Source organism: Amphibalanus amphitrite, unplaced genomic scaffold (assembly GCF_019059575.1).
Source record: "Amphibalanus amphitrite isolate SeventyFive unplaced genomic scaffold, NRLGWU_Aamphi_draft 002200F_arrow, whole genome shotgun sequence".
Lineage (NCBI taxonomy): Eukaryota > Metazoa > Arthropoda > Thecostraca > Balanomorpha > Balanidae > Amphibalanus > Amphibalanus amphitrite.
In genome coordinates, this window is record NW_024883691.1 from 1 (window position 1) to 21,413 (window position 21,413).

At 58.1% G+C, this 21,413-nt stretch overlaps 4 non-coding genes and 3 pseudogenes across 4 annotated transcripts; all 7 read right to left on the reverse strand.

Moving 5' to 3' along the window:
* Positions 1-422: 422 nt before the first annotated feature.
* Positions 423-612, reverse strand: LOC122376568. The gene has a single exon (XR_006255664.1). It is a non-coding gene; the product is annotated as a U2 spliceosomal RNA (small nuclear RNA).
* Positions 613-2,114: 1,502 nt separating this feature from the next.
* Positions 2,115-2,307, reverse strand: LOC122376563. Its single transcript, XR_006255660.1, has one exon. It is a non-coding gene; the product is annotated as a U2 spliceosomal RNA (small nuclear RNA).
* A 1,513-nt stretch (positions 2,308-3,820) lies between these two features.
* LOC122376570 lies at positions 3,821-3,996 on the reverse strand (annotated as a pseudogene).
* A 10,253-nt stretch (positions 3,997-14,249) lies between these two features.
* Positions 14,250-14,419, reverse strand: LOC122376576 (annotated as a pseudogene).
* Positions 14,420-15,931: 1,512 nt separating this feature from the next.
* On the reverse strand, positions 15,932-16,124 carry LOC122376575. The gene has a single exon (XR_006255666.1). It is a non-coding gene; the product is annotated as a U2 spliceosomal RNA (small nuclear RNA).
* A 1,515-nt stretch (positions 16,125-17,639) lies between these two features.
* On the reverse strand, positions 17,640-17,832 carry LOC122376577. Its single transcript, XR_006255667.1, has one exon. It is a non-coding gene; the product is annotated as a U2 spliceosomal RNA (small nuclear RNA).
* Positions 17,833-19,347: 1,515 nt separating this feature from the next.
* Positions 19,348-19,530, reverse strand: LOC122376569 (annotated as a pseudogene).
* Between the last annotated feature and the right edge of the window lie 1,883 nt (positions 19,531-21,413).

The window sequence follows — 21,413 nt, forward strand, 5'->3', positions numbered from 1 at the left end:
TCTTTACTGATTTTTCACCAGATAGAGCGGCCTTTCCAGTCACATTTAGGACGCCGATGCACCGTGTACTTGAAAGATGTCGATTGTCTGGGAACAAAATAAATGCGTGAATTAATTCGCCTATTGTAGCGGTTATCGTGGCTCGGGTCGGGGGCGGCACGTAGTATGGAATTCGAGAAAAAAAACGTCTATAATCTAATGATATTGATTGGGTCATTTTTCTTCATGACCTGAGATGACCTCAGGGACATTGAGGGGTCACAGGTACAATTTGCCGATACCCGCATTTTTATTCCATTTAGTATGAGCGTTTGTCTATGACCATGATCAAAAAGAGGCGTATTTTGTTTTGTCAATTTTATGTCATATATCTTAAAAGTATCTTTATCCTTTTTTTCACCACATATCACAACGCATGATAACAAAAGTGGGCCGATCCTGGCTGTAGTGCAATGCCAGGCCAACCCGCGGCAGGGCTGGCAAGCTCCAAAAACCCCGCCAAAGTCCAAAATCAGTTTAATATTCTGGTCCCCATGTAGGGGACGTATCAGATATTAAGCTGATAAGAACAGATACTACACTTTGATCTTAGCCAAAAGGCCGAGAAGCGATACTTAAGCACAACACTTTTAGATACTTATGCAGTTAAGGGATAACTATTAGTACTAGTAACGATGCAGAGCTATAGCGTGAGCGCTAGTGGCCACGGCGAGTGATAAGAGTGGTCCATTATGTTACATTCAAAGTATACGCAGTTTCAGTTTATCCTCACCATGGTAAGTATCTGTAAGCACAAAAGATCGCCAAACTCGAAATAATTTCGAATTAGTGGCTCTCGACCGTGCGTTTGTACACACGCAAATGGAGACGGCGGCGCCGCGCCGACAGTTATCAGTGGTGCGACATCAGATGGCAGCACAGTCGAACACCACGACGTATGGCAGCGCTCTACCCCCCCCTAGCTCTACCCCCCCCCTAGCTGCATGCAGACAAAAGCATGCATCGCAAAAGTACGTATTGCACATGTACGTCAGCAAAAGTACTGATTAATCATGTACGTAACGAATAAGGCACGTATCGACAAAAATGTATCTTGATAGTAGTTAATGGCCGTTTTCACGACGGTCTATCCGGCGAATGCACCTGATGTGATCAAATCTGCACGTACTTTCTTTTACAGCAAATAGCTTCATTTTATGAATTTATTACAGTGTTTTAATCGATGATGCTCTCTGAAAATATGACAAATCAGGCATATAAGAAATTAGTGCATATAAGTGCTAGCTGATAGCTGCTAAGAGGACACACTGAACCTGATTTGACCAATTCTGCACTTTATCTGTACCACCTGTGCATCAAATGTGTACCAGATGGCCGTCGTGAAAACGGCTAATATGAATAAATAAGCATTTGTCAGGACCTTACCAAAGCACAGATGTAAGGAATGTCGATAGATACTGCTATTTTTCCAGTTACTTTTTTCATTTCGATATACGATTGCACGCCTCACGCTATAGCAAAACTAATAAAAAGAGAAAAGTTTTAAAAGCATGATGCTTTACGTAAGGCAAAGCTGTCGTCACCCACAACTTCCCACACGCCCCCCACTGTCCATCACTGATACCGAATGAATAGTGATAAAGATGTCAGCTTTACAGGTACCAGTTAGATGATGATGCACCGTCTTTACTGAGTTTCACCAGATAGAGCGGCCTTTCCAGTCACATTTTAGGACGCCGATGCACCGTGTACTTGAAAGATGTCGATTGTCTGGGAACAAATAAATGCGTGAATTAATTCGCCTATTGTAGCGGTTATCGTGGCTCGGGTCGGGGGCGGCACGTAGTAGTGGAATTCGAGAAAAAAAAACGTCTATAATCATAATGATATTGATTGGGTCATTTTTCTTCATGACCTGAGATGACCTCAGGGACATTGAGGGGTCACAGGTACAATTTGCCGATACCCGCATTTTTATTCCATTTAGTATGAGCGTTTGTCTATGACCATGATCAAAAAGAGGCGTATTTTCATGTTTTGTCAATTTTTATTGTCATATATCTTAAAAGTATCTTTATCCTTTTATTTTCACCACATATCACAACGCATGATAACAAAAGTGGGCCGATCCTGGCTGTAGTGCAATGCCAGGCCAACCCGCGGCAGGGCTGGAGCAAGCTCCAAAAACCCCGCCAAAGTCCAAAAATCAGTTTAATATTCTGGTCCCCATGTAGGGGACGTATCAGATATTAAGCTGATAAGAACAGATACTACACTTTGATCTTAGCCAAAAGGCCGAGAAGCGATACTTAAGCACAACACTTTTAGATACTTATGCAGTTAAGGGATAACTATTAGTACTAGTAACGATGCAGAGCTATAGCGTGAGCGCTAGTGGCCACGGCGAGTGATAAGAGTGGTCCATTATGTTACATTCAAAGTATACGCAGTTTCAGTTTATCCTCACCATGGTAAGTATCTGTAAGCACAAAAGATCGCCAAACTCGAAATAATTTCGAATTAGTGGCTCTCGACCGTGCGTTTGTACACACGCAAATGGAGACGGCGGCGCCGCGCCGACAGTTATCAGTGGTGCGACATCAGATGGCAGCACAGTCGAACACCACGACGTATGGCAGCGCTCTACCCCCCCCCCCCCTAGCTCTACCCCCCCCCCCTAGCTGCATGCAGACAAAAGCATGCATCGCAAAAGTACGTATTGCACATGTACGTCAGCAAAAGTACTGATTAATCATGTACGTAACGAATAAGGCACGTATCGACAAAAATGTATCTTGATAGTAGTTAATGGCCGTTTTCACGACGGTCTATCCGGCGAATGCACCTGATGTGATCAAATCTGCACGTACTTTCTTTTACAGCAAATAGCTTCATTTTATGAATTTATTACAGTGTTTTAATCGATGATGCTCTCTGAAAATATGACAAATCAGGCATATAAGAAATTAGTGCATATAAGTGCTAGCTGATAGCTGCTAAGAGGACACACTGAACCTGATTTGACCAATTCTGCACTTTATCTGTACCACCTGTGCATCAAATGTGTACCAGATGGCCGTCGTGAAAACGGCTAATATGAATAAATAAAGCATTTGTCAGGACCTTACCAAAGCACAGATGTAAGGAATGTCGATAGATACTGCTATTTTTCCAGTTACTTTTTTCATTTCGATATACGATTGCACGCCTCACGCTATAGCAAAACTAATAAAAAAGAAAAGTTTTAAAAGCATATGATGCTTTACGTAAGGCAAAGCTGTCGTCACCCACAACTTCCCACACGCCCCCCACTGTCCATCACTGATACCGAATGAATAGTGATAAAGATGTCAGCTTTACAGGTACCTCAGTTAGATGATGATGCACCGTCTTTACTGAGTTTCACCAGATAGAGCGGCCTTTCCAGTCACATTTTAGGACGCCGATGCACCGTGTACTTGAAAGAGTCGATTGTCTGGGAACAAAATAAATGCGTGAATTAATTCGCCTATTGTAGCGGTTATCGTGGCTCGGGTCGGGGGCGGCACGTAGTAGTGGAATTCGAGAAAAAAAAACGTCTATAATCATAATGATATTGATTGGGTCATTTTTCTTCATGACCTGAGATGACCTCAGGGACATTGAGGGGTCACAGGTACAATTTGCCGATACCCGCATTTTTATTCCATTTAGTATGAGCGTTTGTCTATGACCATGATCAAAAAGAGGCGTATTTTCATGTTTTGTCAATTTTTATTGTCATATATCTTAAAAGTATCTTTATCCTTTTATTTTCACCACATATCACAACGCATGATAACAAAAGTGGGCCGATCCTGGCTGTAGTGCAATGCCAGGCCAACCCGCGGCAGGGCTGGAGCAAGCTCCAAAAACCCCGCCAAAGTCCAAAAATCAGTTTAATATTCTGGTCCCCATGTAGGGGACGTATCAGATATTAAGCTGATAAGAACAGATTTTTTTTATTCAGAAAAGTACATGGTGATAACAAACAGTGGGACATACAAACAAAACAAATCATAACGGCGGCAACAGTCATGCCGGTCCGTTTTACAAACCATGCACAGAGATAAATAAGCCAATAGTTACAGACCCCGGAGGGTCACCATGGCGGTCGGCCACACACCCCGGGCAAGGCTGGCGGGAGGATCGGGGAGGGGGAGGAGGGAGGCGGCAGTGGGGGAGGCACCACGGCGGGCCGGCGCGGCGGGCCAGGGAGGGAGGGGAGGGGGTTGCTGGGGATCTGCACCACCATCACCATCACCAAAGCAGGGCACCGCCAGCTGTGCGCCCCGGCACCGGCTGGCGGTCCGACGCGTCGGTCGGGGCGGCCACTGGGGCCCACCTGCCCGCCGCCGTAGCGGCCCACACCATCACCAGAGCAGCGCTCCCCGTGTGACGCTACCATCTAAGCACTAAGCGCACCAGGCCTGCATCCGTGCCTCACCATCGTGTGGTGAGCCGCACCACGCCATCACCATGGCCGCCCGTCACCAGCCACCAGGCACCAAGCCAGGGAGAGGGAGTCCGGGGCCCTCCCGGCCCACACCGGCCGAGACCCACCGGAGGGCGCCGACCCCACACCACCGCCTCGGGGCAGGGAGGGCACCGTGACCCCGTGCGGCATCGGGGAGGGTCGACCGACAGCGGCCGGCCACGACCCCGGGGCTACAGGGGACAGAGGGTGCCGGGGAAGGGGGGGGGGTAGAGGGGGGCCAGACGAGCCCTGGGTGCGGGCCGACCGAGACGGGCAGCACATCGGTGCGACACACATCAGCGAATCGTACAGGGACGCTGGGCGTCATCAGACCAAACAGGTTAGTCAGCGTAAGGTCACTGAGCGTCAATGACTGGTCGGTGGCAGCGGGGCCACGGACGACAGGGCAGCCTCGATCGGCATCAGGCTACGAACAGAACACAGCCATCAGCAATAGTCGGCCACAAAGGGCATCCGGTCTGGACGAACACATATCTACTACGTTTGTCGGTGGCAGCAGGGTCCACGGACGGCAGGAGGCCACGAATAGGGCTCCACACACAAACATACAGCTGGCGCTCCTAGTCAATGGATCGGAGACGGTATGCGCCACTTACACTACATGGTACGTACATATTGAGTTCGAACAATATATGACAGATTGGCGGTAGTCGCCAATACAGAGCTCCATAAAGACATCGGTACGAACATACAATAGCGGGCCGGCGGGCCAAGCTCGGCACGGGCAAACAACAACGTGCCTATGGTCTGTCTATATGGACCAGTACTGGCGTACACATTATCCCCACTCCACCCGTCCCTTCCCACCCCACCCCACACTCCCACATACACTATAGCACACACATGGGGTCGGTCCGAGCCGTCACCTCATAACGCTGACCGGGAAGAGAGAAACGGTCGGTAAGGCGGTGGACGGTGGATCCGACTGGGACCTGAGGGGTCCGACGGGGACCTGAGGGGGTCTGACTGGGACCTGGGTGGTCCGACTGGGACCTGAGGGGTCCGACTGGGACCTGAGGGGTCCGACTGGGACCTGAGGGGTCCGACTGGGACCTGAAGGGTCCGACTGGGACCTGAGGGGTCCCTAGCGGCCACTATCGGTGACAGGCATGTCGGTCACGCCGAGTCAGGCGGTGACGGACAGCAGATGCGAGTATATGTTACAATGTAGACACACATCACACAATAATTACATGACAATCCCATCCCACCCCTCCCCTATTCCACCCCAACACTCCCCACCTACCGCACTGCAGTGGCCGTCACTACTGACGGGTACTGTCACTGGTTAGAGCTGCTAGCTCACGGAGTTCTCAATGACCGCGATCACCGGCCACTGGGGCGGCCGCGAGTGGGGTCACACGATCAGTCACGGGGAGCCAGGGCCGGCACAGGTCGGTGCCGGCCGGCCAGGCGGTCACGGGAGACAGCCCACGGGCGGCCCCGGCGGACAGCCCACGGGCCGCTACGGCAGATCGTCTACGGGCGATCACGGTGGACCGTCTACGGGCGGCCACGGCCAGCGGAGGCCACTGTCCGCCACCACACTCCCGTCCCACCCCGTCCCATCACTCCCACCCCAACACTCCCCACCCCACGTCACCTGCGGCGCGCACATCACCGAGCTGTGACGTCACGACTGTCCGTCACTGAGACGGCAGCGAGCCGACGGGCACCAGCGGGCACCGACGAGCCCAGACCGACGCGGCGGTCAGGGCACCACGCGCACTAGTTCGCGACGCGGTCGCTAGCGGCGCCAGCCGGCGCCGAGCGACGGGTGCCGCGGCACCAACGAGCGCCGGCCGACGGGCCGGAACAGTCTCCAGCCCGCAGCGGCGGGCGCCGGCACGGGGTGCGGCCCGGCGCACCGACAGCCCCGACCGACCGACAGTCTCGGGGAGAACGGTCGGCGCCGGGCGGCGGGGCGCAGCGCGGCGCACGGACAGCCGCGGTCACGAGCCGGGCGGCGGTCACGGAGGTGGCCACCGAGAGGGCGGCCACCGGCTTCGGCCACTTGAAGGGGCCGCCGGGAGGGCGGCCACCGGCCACAGGCAGCGGCCGCTTGATGGCGACCACCGAGAGGGCGGCCACCGGCTTCAGCCACTTGAAGGCGGCCGCCGGGAGGGCGGCCACCGGCCACAGGCAGCGGCCACTTGACGGCGGCCACCGAGAGGGCAGCCACCAGCCACTTGACGGTGCGCCAGACACCAGCAGTCGACAGGGCCGGCACCAGACGGCACCAGCCGACGGGCCGGCACCAGCGGCACCAGCGGCAGGCGGCGGCCACGGGCAGCGGCCGCCGAGCCCCGGTCACCGGTCCAGCGTGACCGGGCGGAGAGCGCCGCAGGGCGGCCGACGGACGCCAGGAGCGGCTTGGCGGTCACCGGAGGCGACCCCAGGTCACCGGCAGGCGACCACGGCAGCGGCCACCAGACGAGGGGCAGCCACGGCCACCGGGGGCAGCCACGGCCACCAGGTGAGGCGGCTCCAGCAACCGGGGGCAGCCACCACGGCCACCGGGGGCAGCCACGGCCACCGGGGGCAGCCACGGCCACCAGGTGAGGCGGCTCCAGCCACCGGGGGGCGGCCAGCCGCCAGACGGGCAGCCTACAGCCGCCGGCAGGGCGGCCACGGCCACCGGTCACGGCCAAGGGTCACCGGCACACACCGGCACCCACCACCACACACAGTGACACGGGTCACGGGGGGGGGGGCGGACACCGGGCGGCGGACACACCGGTCAGAGGGCCGCGGACACACCGGTCAGAGGGCCACGGACACCCCGGTCAGAGGGCCGCGGGCAGCGGGGGCGGCCAGGTTAGCGGCTACTGTGTGAGCGGCCGGTCAGCTGGGGTCAAGTCGGATGGCGACGGCCAGGTTGGCGGTCACCAAATGGCCACGACAGAGCAGGCTACTCGTCTCGGACGGTCAAGTCAGCGGGTCAGCTCAGATTAGGCCGGGCCACGCAGGCAGGTCAACGAGTGGCACAGCCACCGTGAGGCGGCTGCCTACACAGCACTGACTGCTGCTGTTAGGCAGACACCCAGGGCACACATACACGTACAAATACAAACACACAATTGACACAGTAACAAACACTTAACAATAACACGTGACCACAGAACACACTGACGGCCACAAACATGAGACACAGATAGACATAACAATGAACAAAAACACCACAAACTACACTCATACGGCCCTGGGGTCGACCGGACGGGGCAGCGCGCTCAGTACTGGCGTGTCCCGGTAATGTGTTCAATATAAATGTCGCGTGACCACCGCAGCGTATCACTCAGCCATGAGTTTACGCATGAGACGGGCGTACACGCGGGACACGCGCAGCTGACGCAGCGTCCTCTCGTTGGACCGCACCCACGTCCCCAGGGATCCCAGCACGAGGGCATGCACGGAGGCCGTCTTGCCCTGCCGCCGCAGCTCCTGGACGAGGGGCGCGTACTTGCGCTCCTTGTCAGCGGCGGCGGCGCGGAGGGCCTCGGGGCGGTTTTCGAAGGCAACAGTGACATCAACGAGTGACACGTGGTCGCCCCGGGTCACCACCAGGTCGGGGCGGAGGGCGGAGTCAATGCCGGGGACACGTCGGTTCACCCGGACCTCGTCCCCGGGGAAGACCGGCGTGGCGCGCTCCAGCCGGGCCAGGATGGCGTCGTGCCGCAGCTGGTACGCCTCCGCGTGTGCCTGCAGACAATGGTTAGTGACGTGCGGGAGGGTCTCCTGCACGTACCCGCAGCGCCGGCACCGGCGGTCAGCTCCTGCTCGGCGGGAGTAGGCGTTGAGGGGCACGAGCGAGAGGCGGGCACGGTGGACAAATCGCCAGTCGGCGAACCGGGTGAAGCTCCCATTATACATATAATGGGAGCTCACCGGCTGGTCGGCGACGCAGGCCAGGACCTTCCCCTGCTGCGGCATCTGGGTCAGCTCACGCAGCTCGGTCTGGCGGACCGCCTCCCGGAGCGCGCGCGACTCACGCCGCGGCTCCACGTCCGCCTCCCCCACCTGCAGGACAGGGGGGTCAGCGGCGCGCCAGCGGACGGCGGCGCGGCGGGCGAGGGCGGTGGTGGCCACACGGGTGCGGGTCGAGCGGCAGGACACGCCGCCGCCGTCGTCCCGCATCGGAGCGCCGTTGAGGTACTCGGCGAGGTCAGCCGGGGTCGGGTCACGGCGGACACGGCGCCGGGCGGCACCGATCAGCTCGGCGGCCGCCAGCTCGGCCACCGCTGGGTCACGGGAGTGGAGGAGGCGCTGGGTGGCCGCCGCCAGCAGGATGTCGGCCTCCTGTGAAAAATGGGTCAGGCCGACCCCGCCGGCAGTGGTCGGGCTGTAGAGGTACCTGTTGGTCGAGTTTATTGGCAGGTGCAGGATACCTTTGACCCGCCAGCGGAGTGACCTGTCAAAAGCGGCCAGGGCGCCCTTGGGGATCACCCCCAGCCGCAGGCAGTGGGTCAGACGGGGGGCGATGAACGTCCTCACGGCGTCCAACTTCTGCCACGGGGCCAGGGGCGACCCCAGGAGGCGGGCGGCGTCCCGGCGCGCCTCAGCCACCACCTGTAGGGGCGGCTGGGACAGTCGGGTGTGGCCGACAGGCCGGCCCAGGTACCTGTAGGCCCCGTCCCGGTCAATGAGGGGCAGGGGGGCACCGCACAGGGTGGCGGGCGGGGAGGGGGCGCCGACGGAAAGCAGGGCCGACTTCCCCGGGTTGGGGGTCAGCCCCGCCCAGGCGCACACGCGCTCCAGCAGCGCCAGGCCGTCCTGCACCTCGCTGCGCCGGCTGAAAATGAGCGCCAGGTCGTCAGCGTAGGCCAGGCAGCGCACCTGGGCGGCGGCGAGGGCCCGCAGCAGCGGCTCCAGGGCGAGGGAGAAGAGGAGGCCGCTGAGGGGGCACCCCTGCCGCACGCCGCGCTGGCACGCCACCGGCGCGGTCAGGCCGTCCCCGGCCCGGTACCGGGTGGCGCTGCCCTCGTACAGGCCCTGCAGGACGGCCACCACCTCCTCCGGCACTCCGACCCGCTGCAGCACCTGCCAAAGGAGGCTGTGGGGGACCGAGCCGAATGCGTTGGTCAGGTCAATGAAGGCCACGTGGGCCTCCGTCCCGTCCTCCCGTGCGCTGTTGACGGCGCACTGGAGCACAAAGTTGTGCTCCAGCACGCCATCGAAGGGCCGGAAACCCTTCTGACCTGGTGAGAGGATGTCAGCCGCCTCCACCCACCCACTGAGCCGGTCCGCCCACACGCCGGCGTACAGTTTCGCCACCGTGGCGCCGAGGGCGATCGGCCGCCAGCTGTCGGGCCGGGTCGGGTCACCCCCCTTGTGGAGGAGGGCCGTCTCCGACACAAGCCAGGTGGGCGGGACGCGGCGCGCCAGCCGGCACAGCTCGAACGCCCGGGTCAGCAGCAGGGCGCCGGGGTCGAGGGCGCGCCAGGCGGCGTACCGCAGCCCGTCAGGGCCAGGGGCGGTGTTGGCCGCCCGCCGGAGACGGCCCCACACCTCGTCGGCTCGGAACGGGGCGGTCAGGGCCGGGGAGGGGGCGGCGGGGGTCAGGTCAGGGACCTCCTGCGGCCGCCGGTCCCACTCCACAGGAGGGCAGGGAGGAGGGGCGAAGTGGGCCGCCAGCTGCTCGCCGGGCACGGGGCACGGGGGCGTCTCCTCCCGCAGCACCTGCCGCACCGCCTTGTCCCTGTTGGCACGGTACAACTTTTGTAGCCGGCTGGCCTCCTCGGCCGCGTAGGCCGGCGGCTGCCAGGGCCGCCGGTGGTCCTCGGCCGGCTCCGGCTCCTGCTCCGCTGGCGGGGGGCGGGGCTCGCCGGCGGGAGGGGCGGCGGGGGGACGGTCAGCTGGCGGCCGCTCGTTCGGAGGGGCGCCAGGGGGCGGGGCGCCGGCGCCGCTCGTGGTAGTCGGCGTTACGCCGGGCCGCCTCGGCGCACAGCCGAGTGAGCTGCCGCTCCACATCCTCCCACGGGGCGCGGGTCTCCTGCAGGGCGGTTAGGACCGGGAGGAACTGCTGCTGCAGCTCGGTCGGCTCCGGGCCCTGCTGGGTGGGGTCAGGGGCGCCGGCGGGGTCAGGGGCGCCGGCGGGGTCACCAGCACCTCCAGCACCACCACCACGGCCGGCACCACGGCCCCGACCACGGCCAGGGCCGCCGCGGCCACGGCCACGACCACCACCACGGCCACCGCCACCGGCACCACCGTCAGGGTCACCAGCGGGGTCACCAGCGGGGGCACCAGCGGGGGCACCAGCAGCACCACCCCGGCCACGGGAGGCACCACCTCGGCCACGACCGCGGGAGGCACCACGGCCACGACCACGACCGCGGCCGCCACCACGGGCACCGCCGGCAGGTCGGTCAGGGGCGGGGTCACGGTCAGTGGGCGGGTCAGTGGGCAGGTCACCGGGCGGGGCACAGGGCGGAGCACGGGGCGGTCCACCAGCCACAGCGCCGGCGGGGTCACCAGGCGGGGCGCGCGGCAGGTCACCGGGCGTCACACGAGCAGCAGCACCGGGCGAGCCGCGGGCGGGTCAGCACGGGGTGGCACACGGGCTGCGGCGCCAGGCGAGCCGCGGGGCGGGTCAGGCGGGACACGGGCTGCAGCACCGGGCGAGCCGCGGGGCGGGTCAGCACAGGGTGGCACGCGAACAGTAGCGCTGGGCGAGCCGCGGGGCGGGTCAGGCGGGACACGGGGCACGGCACGGGGCGGGTCAGCGGGCGGGCGACCACCACGGCCACCTCTGCCACGAGCACCACGGCCGGCGCTGGAAGGCTCACCGCCGGAGCGGCCACGGCCGGGCCGGGTCACGGTAGGGTCACGGGCGCCGCCGGGACGGTCACGGTGAGCGGGGTCACCGGGCGGACCGCGGCCACCGGTGGGGCGGGGCGCAGCACCGCCATGGGGAGGGTCACGGTCACGGGGTGACACGGGTGCACGGCGGGTCAGGTCAGCGCCGGGGCGGCCACCGGCGGCGGCACGGGACGGGCCGGCGGCGGCACGGGCCGGGTTAGCGGCGGGTTGGCGGCCACGACCCCCGTCACGGCCTCCACGACCACGGTTAGCACGCTGGTCACCACCGGAGTCACGAGAGGGACCCGGCACGGCACGGGGTGCGAGCGGCACAGCACGGGGTGCGGGCGGCTCGGGGCGGGTCACGGGCGGCACAGCGTGAGGCACTGGGGTCCGCACCACCTCACTGTATGTCCGTGTGGGGCCACTGTCACCGACAGCAGCACTGGCACCAGGTGACACGGGACCGTCACGGGGCACGTCACGGGCCGGGAACCCGGGCGGGGGCCGTCCTCCCCGGGACGGGAACCCGGGAGGGGTCCGTACACGACGGGTAGGGGTACAGGGCTGGGTGCGCGCGGCACAGTCACGACCACGGTCAGTGGGGGTCACAGGGGGGCCACCGAGGTCACTGACAGGCCGGCCACGGCGGGGGTCACCGTCCACGGGGTCCTGTGGGACGGGAGCACGGGACTGGTGGAACACCAGTGTCCGGCGGGGCCAGCCACAGCCGTCACCACTGGTGTCCCTCGGGGGTGAGCTGCTGTGGGAGGACGGGTCACGGCCGGGGTGGGACGGGCGGGCCGGGTCACCGGGGACGGGCACGTCACGGGCCGGGTCACGGGGGACCGGTCCACGCCGGTCACGGCGGCGCCGGCGTCGCTTCCTTCTCCTCCGCTCATCACCCCCACCGCTACCCGAGTCAGTCGGCGGGGAGGGGGCGGGGGGAGGCCGGCCAGCGGCGGACGGCGGCGAGCCGTCAGCTGACGAGGCAGAGGCCGGAGCGGGGACAGAGCGCGGAGCAGCGTCCGGCGGCGGCGTCTCGGCTCTGTCGGGCGGCGGGCAGTCAGCTGGGGAGAGTGGGGAGGACGGAGCCGGGATCCAGCGGCGGCGTCGGGGCTCTGTCGGGGGACGGAGCGTCAGCGGCCACCGGGAGGGGAGGGGAGTCGGTGCCGGCCAGCCGCAGCGACAGAGGCAGGCTGTCCTCCGTCACCGGCCGCCTCGGAGTCAGAGGAGACGGCTAGGTCCTCCAGCAGGGTCCAGTCAGAGGGGGAGGGGGCCCGCGGCGGGGTCTCCAGGGTGATGTCCAGCTCACTCCCACTCTCCGACCGCCGACAAGCCTCCAGGGAGGGCGGGAACGGGGGCAGGAGGGGTGAGTCTGGACGGGGCGGGGCGGGGTCCCGCCGGGCTGGGGCCGCAGGCCGCCGGCCGCCACGGCCGATCGCCGCCATGAATCGCCGGGCGAGCCGCTGGAGGGGGCTGGGACGGTCCCGGTTAGCAGGGGCGACACGGGGTCACCGGGAGGGTCGGGCCGGGCCGGGCTGGTCCGCAGGGACGCCAGGGACCGGCGGGCGCGGGGCGTCGGGGCACACGGGGTGCCGAGCGGGGTGGACGCCTCAGAAGAGTCAGAGGATGCGGTGGACGTCACACCAGAAGACGACACGCGTGACGTCACATCCGACATCACGCCAGGGGACGGCACGGGCGACCAGTCCACCGAGGACACACCGGGCGACACAGTCACAGTGACAGCAGGGACGGGGGTGTCACACCGGTCACCCGGGCCGTCCGGCAGCACAGAGGGGCCGGGCCGGGACGTCACAGGGCCAGGGATGACGTCATCAGGCGTGAGGGTGACGTCACCAGAGCCGGGCCGGTCAGCCAGCGGGCTCGGCAGACTCGAGCGGGGCGAGCCGGGGCCGGGGTCAGATACAGAGCCGCGGACGGGGGCCTCGGGAGGGGTGAGCGGGGGCAGGGAGAGGTCGTCGTCACCTGCCACCGGTCGGTCAGTCCCAGCGGTCAGCGGGAGGGACGGCGTGTCCACGTGGACGGGGGAGCGGCGGCACAGGCGGGCATGGTTGGTGAGGCCGCGCCGGGTCGTGAAGCTCCGGCCGCACCAACAGCGGTGGGGCATGGCCACCGGGCCGGCGGCGGCCGGCTGGGCGAAGCAGCCGTGCCGCGAAAGTGGTACGGCAGCCGGCACCTGCACCCACCACACACCCACTGGGCGTCGGTCAGAGCCACGTGGCAGCGTTTGATGTGGCGCCTCAGACTCTGGCGCATAGTCGAGGCATCACAGTTGGCATAGCGCCCCCCACATCCCTCCACGGGGCACAGGAGCAGCCCGGGGAGGGGAAAGGGGAGCACCAGCCGGCCATCAACAATCTGGGGCTGGGTGTCCGCCGCCCGGGGAAGGGACACGGGGGGGTCATGGTGCGGTGACACAGACATGGTATGAAACACAATAGCACAGCGAGGCAATACAATACCTTTGACCAACTCACACCACAACACAGCACAACACAAGCCAGCGAGTCGGGGGCGCCGGCTCGGGCACCGGGAAACCACGCGGCGAGGCCGGAGTGGAGAAACGGTATGGGTACGGTGCACGGAATACGGGTTATTTAGACGTTAACAGGCCGAAAGGGGTAGAATTGAAGCGAATGAGATCAAAAGAGATTTAGCAAAAACAAGAAACGTTCATCAACAGGCCGGCGTTAGGTGGGAAAGGGCGGGAAGGGAGTTCAAATTCAAAGGTTTGGCGCCAAATCCCAACGGTTTGGGTTTTGGCGCGAAACCTTTGAAAACGGGTCAACGGCTGAAGGCCGTTGCCCGGAAGCCGGGGGGGGGGGGGGGGGGGAGGCAGTCGCCGCGCGGTCTCACCTGGTGTAGAGCAGCAGCGGCGCCCCCTCCTCGGTAGGCGGCGACGGTGGCGACACCACGCGGACTGGCACAGAAACACTGCACACCACAGATCCGACAGGGAATACAATTCCCGACCTTTTGGCTAAAATCAAAGTGAAAAGCGCCTCGCGCGACTTCAAAATAGGTTAACAAACCCACAGATACTACACTTTGATCTTAGCCAAAAGGCCGAGAAGCGATACTTAAGCACAACACTTTTAGATACTTATGCAGTTAAGGGATAACTATTAGTACTAGTAACGATGCAGAGCTATAGCGTGAGCGCTAGTGGCCACGGCGAGTGATAAGAGTGGTCCATTATGTTACATTCAAAGTATACGCAGTTTCAGTTTATCCTCACCATGGTAAGTATCTGTAAGCACAAAAGATCGCCAAACTCGAAATAATTTCGAATTAGTGGCTCTCGACCGTGCGTTTGTACACACGCAAATGGAGACGGCGGCGCCGCGCCGACAGTTATCAGTGGTGCGACATCAGATGGCAGCACAGTCGAACACCACGACGTATGGCAGCGCTCTACCCCCCCCCCCTAGCTCTACCCCCCCCCCTAGCTGCATGCAGACAAAAGCATGCATCGCAAAAGTACGTATTGCACATGTACGTCAGCAAAAGTACTGATTAATCATGTACGTAACGAATAAGGCACGTATCGACAAAAATGTATCTTGATAGTAGTTAATGGCCGTTTTCACGACGGTCTATCCGGCGAATGCACCTGATGTGATCAAATCTGCACGTACTTTCTTTTACAGCAAATAGCTTCATTTTATGAATTTATTACAGTGTTTTAATCGATGATGCTCTCTGAAAATATGACAAATCAGGCATATAAGAAATTAGTGCATATAAGTGCTAGCTGATAGCTGCTAAGAGGACACACTGAACCTGATTTGACCAATTCTGCACTTTATCTGTACCACCTGTGCATCAAATGTGTACCAGATGGCCGTCGTGAAAACGGCTAATATGAATAAATAAAGCATTTGTCAGGACCTTACCAAAGCACAGATGTAAGGAATGTCGATAGATACTGCTATTTTTCCAGTTACTTTTTTCATTTCGATATACGATTGCACGCCTCACGCTATAGCAAAACTAATAAAAAGAGAAAAGTTTTAAAAGCATATGATGCTTTACGTAAGGCAAAGCTGTCGTCACCCACAACTTCCCACACGCCCCCCACTGTCCATCACTGATACCGAATGAATAGTGATAAAGATGTCAGCTTTACAGGTACCTCAGTTAGATGATGATGCACCGTCTTTACTGAGTTTCACCAGATAGAGCGGCCTTTCCAGTCACATTTTAGGACGCCGATGCACCGTGTACTTGAAAGATGTCGATTGTCTGGGAACAAAATAAATGCGTGAATTAATTCGCCTATTGTAGCGGTTATCGTGGCTCGGGTCGGGGGCGGCACGTAGTAGTGGAATTCGAGAAAAAAAAACGTCTATAATCATAATGATATTGATTGGGTCATTTTTCTTCATGACCTGAGATGACCTCAGGGACATTGAGGGGTCACAGGTACAATTTGCCGATACCCGCATTTTTATTCCATTTAGTATGAGCGTTTGTCTATGACCATGATCAAAAAGAGGCGTATTTTCATGTTTTGTCAATTTTTATTGTCATATATCTTAAAAGTATCTTTATCCTTTTATTTTCACCACATATCACAACGCATGATAACAAAAGTGGGCCGATCCTGGCTGTAGTGCAATGCCAGGCCAACCCGCGGCAGGGCTGGAGCAAGCTCCAAAAACCCCGCCAAAGTCCAAAAATCAGTTTAATATTCTGGTCCCCATGTAGGGGACGTATCAGATATTAAGCTGATAAGAACAGATACTACACTTTGATCTTAGCCAAAAGGCCGAGAAGCGATACTTAAGCACAACACTTTTAGATACTTATGCAGTTAAGGGATAACTATTAGTACTAGTAACGATGCAGAGCTATAGCGTGAGCGCTAGTGGCCACGGCGAGTGATAAGAGTGGTCCATTATGTTACATTCAAAGTATACGCAGTTTCAGTTTATCCTCACCATGGTAAGTATCTGTAAGCACAAAAGATCGCCAAACTCGAAATAATTTCGAATTAGTGGCTCTCGACCGTGCGTTTGTACACACGCAAATGGAGACGGCGGCGCCGCGCCGACAGTTATCAGTGGTGCGACATCAGATGGCAGCACAGTCGAACACCACGACGTATGGCAGCGCTCTACCCCCCCCCCCCCCCTAGCTCTACCCCCCCCCCCTAGCTGCATGCAGACAAAAGCATGCATCGCAAAAGTACGTATTGCACATGTACGTCAGCAAAAGTACTGATTAATCATGTACGTAACGAATAAGGCACGTATCGACAAAAATGTATCTTGATAGTAGTTAATGGCCGTTTTCACGACGGTCTATCCGGCGAATGCACCTGATGTGATCAAATCTGCACGTACTTTCTTTTACAGCAAATAGCTTCATTTTATGAATTTATTAGTGTTTTAATCGATGATGCTCTCTGAAAATATGACAAATCAGGCATATAAGAAATTAGTGCATATAAGTGCTAGCTGATAGCTGCTAAGAGGACACACTGAACCTGATTTGACCAATTCTGCACTTTATCTGTACCACCTGTGCATCAAATGTGTACCAGATGGCCGTCGTGAAAACGGCTAATATGAATAAATAAAGCATTTGTCAGGACCTTACCAAAGCACAGATGTAAGGAATGTCGATAGATACTGCTATTTTTCCAGTTACTTTTTTCATTTCGATATACGATTGCACGCCTCACGCTATAGCAAAACTAATAAAAAGAGAAAAGTTTTAAAAGCATATGATGCTTTACGTAAGGCAAAGCTGTCGTCACCCACAACTTCCCACACGCCCCCCACTGTCCATCACTGATACCGAATGAATAGTGATAAAGATGTCAGCTTTACAGGTACCTCAGTTAGATGATGATGCACCGTCTTTACTGAGTTTCACCAGATAGAGCGGCCTTTCCAGTCACATTTTAGGACGCCGATGCACCGTGTACTTGAAAGATGTCGATTGTCTGGGAACAAAATAAATGCGTGAATTAATTCGCCTATTGTAGCGGTTATCGTGGCTCGGGTCGGGGGCGGCACGTAGTAGTGGAATTCGAGAAAAAAAAACGTCTATAATCATAATGATATTGATTGGGTCATTTTTCTTCATGACCTGAGATGACCTCAGGGACATTGAGGGGTCACAGGTACAATTTGCCGATACCCGCATTTTTATTCCATTTAGTATGAGCGTTTGTCTATGACCATGATCAAAAAGAGGCGTATTTTCATGTTTTGTCAATTTTTATTGTCATATATCTTAAAAGTATCTTTATCCTTTTATTTTCACCACATATCACAACGCATGATAACAAAAGTGGGCCGATCCTGGCTGTAGTGCAATGCCAGGCCAACCCGCGGCAGGGCTGGAGCAAGCTCCAAAAACCCCGCCAAAGTCCAAAAATCAGTTTAATATTCTGGTCCCCATGTAGGGGACGTATCAGATATTAAGCTGATAAGAACAGATACTACACTTTGATCTTAGCCAAAAGGCCGAGAAGCGATACTTAAGCACAACACTTTTAGATACTTATGCAGTTAAGGGATAACTATTAGTACTAGTAACGATGCAGAGCTATAGCGTGAGCGCTAGTGGCCACGGCGAGTGATAAGAGTGGTCCATTATGTTACATTCAAAGTATACGCAGTTTCAGTTTATCCTCACCATGGTAAGTATCTGTAAGCACAAAAGATCGCCAAACTCGAAATAATTTCGAATTAGTGGCTCTCGACCGTGCGTTTGTACACACGCAAATGGAGACGGCGGCGCCGCGCCGACAGTTATCAGTGGTGCGACATCAGATGGCAGCACAGTCGAACACCACGACGTATGGCAGCGCTCTACCCCCCCCCCCCCCTAGCTCTACCCCCCCCCCCCTAGCTGCATGCAGACAAAAGCATGCATCGCAAAAGTACGTATTGCACATGTACGTCAGCAAAAGTACTGATTAATCATGTACGTAACGAATAAGGCACGTATCGACAAAAATGTATCTTGATAGTAGTTAATGGCCGTTTTCACGACGGTCTATCCGGCGAATGCACCTGATGTGATCAAATCTGCACGTACTTTCTTTTACAGCAAATAGCTTCATTTTATGAATTTATTAGTGTTTTAATCGATGATGCTCTCTGAAAATATGACAAATCAGGCATATAAGAAATTAGTGCATATAAGTGCTAGCTGATAGCTGCTAAGAGGACACACTGAACCTGATTTGACCAATTCTGCACTTTATCTGTACCACCTGTGCATCAAATGTGTACCAGATGGCCGTCGTGAAAACGGCTAATATGAATAAATAAAGCATTTGTCAGGACCTTACCAAAGCACAGATGTAAGGAATGTCGATAGATACTGCTATTTTTCCAGTTACTTTTTTCATTTCGATATACGATTGCACGCCTCACGCTATAGCAAAACTAATAAAAAGAGAAAAGTTTTAAAAGCATATGATGCTTTACGTAAGGCAAAGCTGTCGTCACCCACAACTTCCCACACGCCCCCCACTGTCCATCACTGATACCGAATGAATAGTGATAAAGATGTCAGCTTTACAGGTACCTCAGTTAGATGATGATGCACCGTCTTTACTGAGTTTCACCAGATAGAGCGGCCTTTCCAGTCACATTTTAGGACGCCGATGCACCGTGTACTTGAAAGATGTCGATTGTCTGGGAACAAAATAAATGCGTGAATTAATTCGCCTATTGTAGCGGTTATCGTGGCTCGGGTCGGGGGCGGCACGTAGTAGTGGAATTCGAGAAAAAAAAACGTCTATAATCATAATGATATTGATTGGGTCATTTTTCTTCATGACCTGAGATGACCTCAGGGACATTGAGGGGTCACAGGTACAATTTGCCGATACCCGCATTTTTATTCCATTTAGTATGAGCGTTTGTCTATGACCATGATCAAAAAGAGGCGTATTTTCATGTTTTGTCAATTTTTATTGTCATATATCTTAAAAGTATCTTTATCCTTTTATTTTCACCACATATCACAACGCATGATAACAAAAGTGGGCCGATCCTGGCTGTAGTGCAATGCCAGGCCAACCCGCGGCAGGGCTGGAGCAAGCTCCAAAAACCCCGCCAAAGTCCAAAAATCAGTTTAATATTCTGGTCCCCATGTAGGGGACGTATCAGATATTAAGCTGATAAGAACAGATTTTTTTATTCAAAAAAGTACATGGTGATTACAGGGACGGTCGGACACTAACAAGGCAATGAAAAACGGGGACAACAGTCATGCCCAGCCGTTACAGAGAGACCATGCACAAGATAACAACAAGCTAATAGTTACAGACCCCGCAGGGTCACCATGGCGGTCGGCCACACACCCCGGACAAGGCTGGCGGGAGGAACGGGGAGGGGGAGGAGGGAGGCGGCAGTGGGGGAGGCACCACGGCGGGCCGGCGGGGCGGGCCAGGGAGGAGAGGGGGTTGCTGGGGATCTGCACCACCATCACCATCACCAAAGCAGGGCACCACCAGCTGTGCGCACCGGCACCGGCTGGCGGTCCGACGCGTCGGTCGGGGCGGCCACTGGGGCCCACCTGCCCGCCGCCGTAGCGGCCCACACCATCACCACTAGATCAGCTCTATCGGCACCAGCCATCAGCTAAGCAGCTACTCCGTGCCTCACCATCGTGTGGTGAGCCGCACCACGCCATCACCATGGCCGCCCGTCACCAGCCACTAGGCACCAAGCCAGGGAGAGGGAGTCCGGGGTCCTCCCGGCCCACACCGGCCGAGACCCACCGGAGGGCGCCGACCCCACACCACCGCCTCGGAGCAGGGAGGGTAGAGGGGTGCCAGACGAGCACGGAGTGCGGGCCGACCGAGACGGGTAGCAGCACATCGGTGCAGCACTAGAAAATCATACAGAGGCGCCGAGCGCCATTGGACCAAACGGGTCCAGCGTTACAGCAGTTCAGGTACAACGACTTATGTACAATGTTGGGTCGGTGGCAGTCGGCGAGCCACGGACATCAGGGGAGCCTACGTGTCAGAGACGCAATCAACATAGAGCGCTAACGTCAGTGGGCTACCCGAAGGGGCGCACACTTACTACATAACACAGCACACATTTCGACACTGGCTTACATACTACAGTGGCGATCGTCGGAGGCGGTGAGCGCCATTGGACTTCACGGGTCCATTGCTGGGTCTGTCGACCGGACATACATCGGTGAGCCTGCACAGGCAGGACAGAGCAGGGGATCAAGAGCGTCCCTTCAGATTACATTAGGTTATACATACAGTGGCAAGTGGAACATACACATTATCCCCGCCGCCACCCGTCCCTACCCTCCCCAGCCCACATACCCACATACACTAACACACAAACAGTCCGACCCGTTAAGATACCAAGCCAGCATTGGCAGAGGATTGGCACAACGGAGCCGCAGTCGCGGTACTACGGGTCAAGGCGCCGACCTCTGGTCCACAGAGGCACGGGGCCGACTAACAGTTACGGCAAAAAGACCGAAACAGTCCAACGGTCGACATAGGGGGGTGGAACGGACCACGGTCACGGTGATCGAGTACAGCGGGTCTGTGACCGCGGTAGAGCTCAGTGCCAGCCCGTAATAAGGCCACATTAGGCTGTTAGAGCCATCCTGAGATATCTACATCATATGGCATACAATTACACATGAGACACTCCCAGCCCGCCCCTCCCATCCCACACCCATCCCGACACTCCCCGCCCCACGACACTGGTCGCACCACAGTATGAGCGGTGACGGTCACTGCCGGAGGTCACCACCACAGGTGATAACCAGTCACCTAGTCCGGTCACCAGGGCCCGTAGCGGCCGAGCGACGGTCACGGGGCGACTCACGGGACGCGCACGAGTGTCAGCGAGATAGGCCGGTCACCGTGGGACAGACCAGTACCGCTCGGCACAGTCACGGCGGACCGACTACGGTCGGCCACGGCCAGTGAGTGGCCACTGTCCGCCACCACACTCCCGTCCCACCCCGTCCCATCACTCCCACCCCAACACTCCCCACCCCACGTCACCGCGGCGCGCACATCACCGAGCGGTGACGTCACTGAGCTGTCCGTCACTGAGAC